This window comes from Cherax quadricarinatus, chromosome 49 (assembly GCF_038502225.1).
Source record: "Cherax quadricarinatus isolate ZL_2023a chromosome 49, ASM3850222v1, whole genome shotgun sequence".
In the NCBI taxonomy this organism is placed as follows: Eukaryota; Metazoa; Arthropoda; class Malacostraca; order Decapoda; family Parastacidae; genus Cherax; species Cherax quadricarinatus.
This window is the reverse complement of record NC_091340.1, coordinates 27,467,731-27,476,650: the sequence shown is the minus strand read 5'-3', so window position 1 is coordinate 27,476,650 and position 8,920 is coordinate 27,467,731. Positions and strand designations below refer to the sequence as shown.

The 8,920-nt window shown below is 37.3% G+C and overlaps 1 protein-coding gene across 2 annotated transcripts in view; it reads left to right on the top strand.

The window, feature by feature from the left end:
- The first annotated feature begins 1,599 nt into the window (after nt 1-1,599).
- Nucleotides 1,600-8,920, top strand: part of LOC128697058 (endoribonuclease Dicer-like) — a 72,790-nt gene continuing 65,469 nt past the window's right edge. Inside the window, exon 1 of one of the 2 annotated variants that reach the window (XM_070095324.1) lies at nt 1,600-1,946. The gene's annotated coding sequence lies outside the window, so the exon portion shown is untranslated. The remainder of the gene's footprint in view (nt 1,947-8,920) is intronic. The other variant, XM_070095323.1, reaches the window with a different exon arrangement.

Here is an 8,920-nt window from a genome sequence, read left to right as displayed (position 1 = left end):
TAGAGGGACTAGTACCGAACTTGCACACGAAAATCACTCACTACGAAAGCAAAAGACTTGGCAGACGATGCAACATCCCCCCAATGAAAAGCAGGGGTGTCACTAGCACGTTAAGAGACCATACAATAAGTGTCAGGGGCCCGAGACTGTTCAACTGCCTCCCAGCACACATAAGGGGGATTACCAACAGACCCCTGGCAGTCTTCAAGCTGGCACTGGACAAGCACCTAAAGTCAGTTCCTGACCAGCCGGGCTGTGGCTCGTACGTTGGTTTGCGTGCAGCCAGCAGCAACAGCCTGGTTGATCAGGCTCTGATCCACCAGGAGGCCTGGTCACAGACCGGGCCGCGGGGGCGTTGACCCCCGGAACTCTCTCCAGGTAAACTCCAGGTATCGTATTTTAACTTCAGTCACCCATGTATCTGTATGTATCTATTTTATTCATATATCTACAGTATCTTGTGCTCATAGAGATAAAGTTTTATCATTATCATTATCATTATCATTATCATTATCATTATCATTATCATTACGTATCGACAGACAGAGAGGAGAATGATTTTTTATTTTTTTTAGCTAGCACACATGTAAATATAAACAACTAATTTTACCTTATTCCTAGTATTTATATATATATATATATATATATATATATATATATATATATATATATATATATATATATTATATATATATATATATATTATATATATATATATATATATATATATATATATATATAGGATGGGGTCCACCTCTGGTGTAAATTGTGGGACCCATTGCCTCGGAGAAGTGCATAAAAAGACTTCAAGGAAGAATATTTGGATTTCTTCCTGAAGCCGTTTGAATATTCCACTTCCCCTACCACCCCATCTTTTAGTATATTTTTTTTTACCAATAGGAATATTTTATTACATAATATGGTACAGAAGATTTAAGAGATACATTGTTGATATAAATGTGGCATATACGGTACATGTTGTTACGTGTGTATCACCGATTATAAGGCGAAAATCTCATCCAGCTCCTCAGAGCTGGGGCGTGTGCCCAAAATACAGCAGGCATTACCCCTTTGAACAGCCGCACTGAGCCGCTGGAACAGAAAACTAGCTGCCCTGGGATCCCTAGTTACCCTGATGAGTCTTTTTCCCAGCTCCTTAAGGAATTTAGATGCACTCTTTCCCCATGAGCCAAGGGTCTCTGAGCCTATGGGAACAAACATATAATGATGGGCAAGTTCTCCATATTTTCTATACTTTTGGGACTCCCTGAAGCTGGCAGCTGCCCCTCCTTCCTCCCTGGTGTATTGGAGATAGGTATCAGCCAAGGTAGATGCACATGTATAGTCCCACACCACCTGCTTCCCATATATCCTTTATAGTATAATAATGAGGTATTAAAAGGGACCCAATGAAAATAAGTCACTGATTTGTTTGGGTTATCCTGGGTTATCTATACATATGCTGCTATGTATAATAATCTATGTGACTGTATTTGTATATACCTGAATAAAGTAACTTACTTAATCATAATAATATTTACAAATAAAGCTTTGTAATTATGATAATTATATTTAGGATCCCTCTGTTAATCTTACATTAAGCGGTTTAACACCACGGTTATATTAACTTTAAAACTAACCCAATGAGTGGGTTTATTGGCATGATAGTAGAGTAGTATGATTATACCAGAGTAGTATGCTGTATATGAGAGCGATATAGCGGGTATATGAGTAAGTTTGGAGGGATATAATAGAGATATATTAAGCGGTGTGTGTCAGGCTGGACGGAACCTGAACATGTACCGCCAGATACAAGTTGCACCATTGTTCTGTATCTGTCTGTGAGGCACACTGTATCTTGTACGGTGCTTGGTACACCACCTTGGTACCCCACAGTGCCTCAAACTGGCACTACCAGTGCCACACCTGCTAAAACGCTACATAAGGTGAGTGTGCTACTTAAGCGGCTCTGTTCCCTCCCCTCTTAAGGGGCGGTTACTGTATAATTATACCCTTGATGACGGTAATGGGGTTCTTGATCCGAGGAAGTGGAACTGCTCTCTCATTCCTACGGGTTTAGAGCTCACATAGACTTAATATAGTTAAGAAAAACTAAGTACATGGGATCACTTAAGACAATATATTCAACCTTTTTTTTTGTATATAATGTTAAATTTGGTCTAAATAAGACACTTTCCATTAATGGGTGGCTTAGTGGTGGCTTTCGGACCGTAGCTGGGTTGGTAGCGCACTCAGCTCACGCACTGAGGTCCGGGGTTCGATCCCCGGTACGGGTGGAAACATGTTCACCAAACAATATAATAAGTACGCTGGGCGTTAGTGGACTGGTGTGGGTCGCATCCTGGGGACAAAATTGACCTAATTTGCGGGAAATACCCAAGATAACAAGCAGCTTTGTTGAAATTAATAAATGTTCAAATTAATAAATGTTCAAATTAATAAATAAATAAAAAAAAATAAATATAGTAGTATATCATTGATGTCAACTATGGTCTGTATAAGTTATATCGTCTACTTGTAGAAATTATGATGTGTTTACTAAATTCTTTTTTTTTTGGGGGGGGGGGATGCAAATGTAAGTTTTAGTATTACGGGAATCTGGCAAACTTTCATTATTCTTACATTGTTCTTTTGTGACATAATTTCATTGTGTTATTCTTTCATTACGTTCTTGCATTGTTCTTTCATTACGTTCTTGCATTGTTCTTTCATTACGTTCTTGTATTGTTCTTTCATTACGTTCTTGCATTGCTCTTTCATTACGTTCTTACATTGTTCTTTCATTACGTTCTTACATTGTTCTTTCATTACGTTCTTACATTGTTCTTTCATTACGTTCGTACATTGTTCTTTCATTACGTTCGTACATTGTTCTTTCATTACGTTCGTACATTGTTCTTTCATTACGTTCTTACATTGTTCTTTCATTACGTTCGTACATTGTTCTTTCATTACGTTCGTACATTGTTCTTTCATTACGTTCGTACATTGTTCTTTCATTACGTTCTTACATTGTTCTTTCATTACATTCTTACATTGTTCTTTCATTACATTCTTACATTGTTCTTTCATTACGTTCTTACATTGTTCTTTCATTACGTTCTTACATTGTTCTTTCATTATGTTCTTACATTGTTCTTTCATTATGTTCTTACATTGTTCTTTCATTATGTTCTTACATTGTTCTTTCATTATGTTCTTACATTGTTCTTTCATTATGTTCTTACATTGTTCTTTCATTATGTTCTTACATTGTTCTTTCATTACGTTCTTACATTATTCTTTCATTACGTTCTTACATTATTTTTTCATTACGTTCTTAAATTATTTTTTTATTACGTTCTTACATTATTCTTTCATTAGCCACTGTCTTACATTATTCTTTCATAACATTCTTAAATTATTCCTTTATTAGCTATATTCTTATAATGTTCTTTCATTACATTACATTATTCTTCCATAACATTCCTATACTGGACACAGTTCTAAATTATAGACAAAAGTGAATCATGTGGATGTCAGGAAATGGCTTAAAAAATAAGCCAGAAAACGCTAGGGCATATTTATTATAGAACTGTTTAGGTCCTGGACCGTGATCAGGGTTTCAGGACCGAAATGTTTTTCTAATAAATACACCTTAATGTTTGCTCGCGTTTCTTGCAACCAGTTTTCGTTTAAAATTACAATCTCTATTCATTTACGATACTGAAGATCATTGATTAGCCTAAGTTACCTGAAGTGCTCTGCACAACCAGGGGTTTTCTGTATAATTTATCATTATTATTATTATTATTATTATTATTGTTATCCCTGATATTGCTGTTACAATAATCTGAGTTTTTCGTTAATTAGCATAATCCTTGTGTTTCATTATCTCCTTGTGTGTCTACATAATTTACATTGCAACATTGTTATTGAAATTATGCTAATTTTGTTACTATGCTAAAATGATCTTTGTAAAGAACAAATTCACAATACCATGACTGGAACAATACTCAAACAACCCGCATATAGGTCCAAGTTTGACCTATGTGGGGATTATTTGTGATGATCATCTTTGTACTTAATTATCAAATCTTCAGGCACCTTAATTATCTTATTGTGTTATTTTTCAGGGAAAATTTATTTTTAAAAATTAGAAGATGAAAATTACAGGTACACCTACCATCCGACTCACGACCTCCTCGACATATGACCACTCGACTTACAACCATGTTTTGTATGCAAATATTCTGGGAAATAAACAATTGTTTGTGTTGTATACAGTGTTTCTCATAAACTTTACAGTACAAAATACAGTGCTAACAGCATAAAAAGTAAATTAAAAAATGAACTAAAAAAAAAAATAATATTACGATAATATGATGTTGATATTCAGTAGTAAGTTTCGACTTATGTCCATTTTGACTTACGACCAATTGGTCGGAACCAAGCTCGGTCGTAAGGAGGATGGTACCTGTACTTCTCACTTAACAACCGAGCTCTGTACCTAAAAGTAGGTAAGTAAGTGAATTGGCTGTTAAACGAGGAGCTGTCCCTTACTGATATTTCAAGCATACTGTACTGATAGTGGGTTTGTATCAACCTTTGCATCATTTATAACATTAATAGCATTAAAAAAAAATAAAAAAAGTAAAATGCGCATACAGTACACTGGTCGGAGAGCTGGTCATAAGTCTGAGCGGACGTTAAACAGGTAGGTTGTTAAGTGAGGAGTACCTGTACTGTGAATATTTGCTGCTTTGAGAATTTGAGATCTTGAATGGAATGACATGTAATGTAAAAAAAACTACCCATAAACTTCCTATAATATAACCAGGGCTGTGGAGTTGGCACATAAAACCTTCAACTCCAACACCTTCATTTATGGCACCTCCCACTCCTTCAATTACATTTTACCAACTCTTGACTAGAGTAACCCAAGAATTGCTTCCGACTCAGACTCCACAGCCGTGACTGTAATCCAAATAATTTTTCTTATAATTATGTACAGTGATATATTTAACCTACTTACATATACATTCGTTATAATCTCATTGATACAATCTTTTTTGTATACGTACATTTAATGTTCTTAAATATATATATGTAATGTTTATTGCCCTTGTAGTCTTAAGTTAGGCTTAAGTTTGCCCAAGATACTCTGCATAACCATGGGCTGTCTATATGCATTCAAGTGTCACCCATTTCTGTATAAACAGTTTATATGTGGAAATAAACTTTAAATTTGAATATACTGTGCAGTTACATACACAACTGCAACTCATCTATGGATTAATCTTTTAAGGTTTGTTTAATCGTAAGTCTGAAATGCTTTACTTGACTATGGGCTATAACAAGTATGTATACAGTTTCTTAACTAGTGCATATGTATTATCTTGGTAAGTAAATATGTATTGTTTATTTACACAGGTCAATCTTAGAGAAAAGTTTGGATTGATTTTTGTCTGCATTGGTCCCAGTTTGCCTTTTTTTTTTATGGAAGAAACCAGGAAAATTAGAAGACTGATTTTGTGCAATAATTTCCAAGTGCCTCATCCGATTAACTTCAACCCTTCAGTTTTGATAACACAATAATTCAACTTATAAGCTGCTTCAAACTTTTGTGCCGATGTATTTTACAATATTTTGGGTGTCCCGTAGCTCGGTTGGTAGCACACTCGTCTCACACACTGAGGTCTATTATTCGATTCCCGGCTGTAGGACCTTTGAAGGTTTAGTGCGTATAGGTAGTAGGTTGGTAGACAGCAACCACCCAGGGAAGTACTACCGTCCTGCCAGATGACTGTGAAACAAAAACCTGTAACTGTTTTGCATGATGGTAGGATTGCTGGTTTTCTTTTTCTGTCTCATAAACACGCTAGATAACAGGGATATCTTGCTACTCCTACTTACACTTTGGTCACACTTCACAGACACGCACATGTATATATATATATACATACATCTAGGTTTTTCTCCTTATTCTAAATAGCTCTTGTTCTTTTTTATTTCTTCTATTGTCCATGGGGAAGTGGAAAAGAATCTTTCCTCCGTAAGCCATGCGTGTCGTATGAGGCGACTAAAATGCCGGGAGCAATGGGCTAGTAACCCCTTCTCCTGTATACATTTACTAAAAAAGAGAAGAAGAAAAACTTTATAAAACTGGGTTGTTTAAATGTGCGTGGATTAGTGCGGATGACAAGAAACAGATGATTGCTGATGTTATGAATGAAAAGAAGTTGGATGTCCTGGCTCTAAGCGAAACAAAGCTGAAGGGGGTAGGAGAGTTTCAGTGGGGGGAAATAAATGGGATTAAATCTGGAGTATCTGAGAGAGTTAGAGCAAAGGAAGGGGTAGCAGTAATGTTAAATGATCAGTTATGGAAGGAGAAAAGAGAATATGAATGTGTAAATTCGAGAATTATGTGGATTAAAGTAAAGGTTGGATGCGAGAAGTGGGTCATAATAAGCGTGTATGCACCTGGAGAAGAGAGGAATGCAGAGGAGAGAGAGAGATTTTGGGAGATGTTAAGTGAATGTATAGGAGCCTTTGAACCAAGTGAGAGAGTAATTGTGGTAGGGGACCTGAATGCTAAAGTAGGAGAAACTTTTAGAGAGGGTGTGGTAGGTAAGTTTGGGGTGCCAGGTGTAAATGATAATGGGAGCCCTTTGATTGAACTTTGTATAGAAAGGGGTTTAGTTATAGGTAATACATATTTTAAGAAAAAGAGGATAAATAAGTATACACGATATGATGTAGGGCGAAATGACAGTAGTTTGTTGGATTATGTATTGGTAGATAAAAGACTGTTGAGTAGACTTCAGGATGTACATGTTTATCGAGGGGCCACAGATATATCAGATCACTTTCTAGTTGTAGCTACACTGAGAGTAAAAGGTAGATGGGATACAAGGAGAATAGAAGCATCAGGGAAGAGAGAGGTGAAGGTTTATAAACTAAAAGAGGAGGCAGTTAGGGTAAGATATAAACAGCTATTGGAGGATAGATGGGCTAATGAGAGCATAGGCAATGGGGTCGAAGAGGAATGGGGTAGGTTTAAAAATGTAGTGTTAGAGTGTTCAGCAGAAGTTTGTGGTTACAGGAAAGTGGGTGCAGGAGGGAAGAGGAGCGATTGGTGGAATGATGATGTAAAGAGAGTAGTAAGGGAGAAAAAGTTAGCATATGAGAAGTTTTTACAAAGTAGAAGTGATGCAAGGAGGGAAGAGTATATGGAGAAAAAGAGAGAGGTTAAGAGAGTGGTGAAGCAATGTAAAAAGAGAGCAAATGAGAGAGTGGGTGAGCTGTTATCAACAAATTTTGTTGAAAATAAGAAAAAGTTTTGGAGTGAGATTAACAAGTTAAGGAAGCCTAGAGAACAAATGGATTTGTCAGTTAAAAATAGGAGAGGAGAGTTATTAAATGGAGAGTTAGAGGTATTGGGAAGATGGAGGGAATATTTTGAGGAATTGTTAAATGTTGATGAAGATAGGGAAGCTGTGATTTCGTGTATAGGGCAAGGAGGAATAACATCTTGTAGGAGTGAGGAAGAGCCAGTTGTGAGTGTGGGGGAAGTTCGTGAGGCAGTAGGTAAAATGAAAGGGGGTAAGGCAGCCGGGATTGATGGGATAAAGATAGAAATGTTAAAAGCAGGTGGGGATATAGTTTTGGAGTGGTTGGTGCAATTATTTAATAAATGTATGGAAGAGGGTAAGGTACCTAGGGATTGGCAGAGAGCATGCATAGTTCCTTTGTATAAAGGCAAAGGGGATAAAAGAGAGTGCAAAAATTATAGGGGGATAAGTCTGTTGAGTGTACCTGGTAAAGTGTATGGTAGAGTTATAATTGAAAGAATTAAGAGTAAGACGGAGAATAGGATAGCAGATGAACAAGGAGGCTTTAGGAAAGGTAGGGGGTGTGTGGACCAGGTGTTTACAGTGAAACATATAAGTGAACAGTATTTAGATAAGGCTAAAGAGGTCTTTGTGGCATTTATGGATTTGGAAAAGGCGTATGACAGGGTGGATAGGGGGGCAATGTGGCAGATGTTGCAAGTGTATGGTGTAGGAGGTAGGTTACTGAAAGCAGTGAAGAGTTTTTACGAGGATAGTGAGGCTCAAGTTAGAGTATGTAGAAAAGAGGAAAATTTTTTCCCAGTAAAAGTAGGCCTTAGACAAGGATGTGTGATGTCACCGTGGTTGTTTAATATATTTATAGATGGGGTTGTAAGAGAAGTAAATGCGAGGGTCTTGGCAAGAGGCGTGGAGTTAAAAGATAAAGAATCACACACAGGGTGGGAGTTGTCACAGCTGCTCTTTGCTGATGACACTGTGCTCTTGGGAGATTCTGAAGAGAAGCTGCAGAGATTGGTGGATGAATTTGGTAGGGTGTGCAAAAGAAGAAAATTAAAGGTGAATACAGGAAAGAGTAAGGTTATGAGGATAACAAAAAGATTAGGTGATGAAAGATTGAATATCAGATTGGAGGGAGAGAGTATGGAGGAGGTGAACGTATTCAGATATTTGGGAGTGGACGTGTCAGCGGATGGGTCTATGAAAGATGAGGTGAATCATAGAATTGATGAGGGAAAAAGAGTGAGTGGTGCACTTAGGAGTCTGTGGAGACAGAGAACTTTGTCCTTGGAGGCAAAGAGGGGAATGTATGAGAGTATAGTTTTACCAACGCTCTTATATGGGTGTGAAGCATGGGTGATGAATGTTGCAGCGAGGAGAAGGCTGGAGGCAGTGGAGATGTCATGTCTGAGGGCAATGTGTGGTGTGAATATAATGCAGAGAATTCGTAGTTTGGAAGTTAGGAGGAGGTGCGGGATTACCAAAACTGTTGTCCAGAGGGCTGAGGAAGGGTTGTTGAGGTGGTTCGGACATGTAGAGAGAATGGAGCGAAACAGAATAACTTCAAG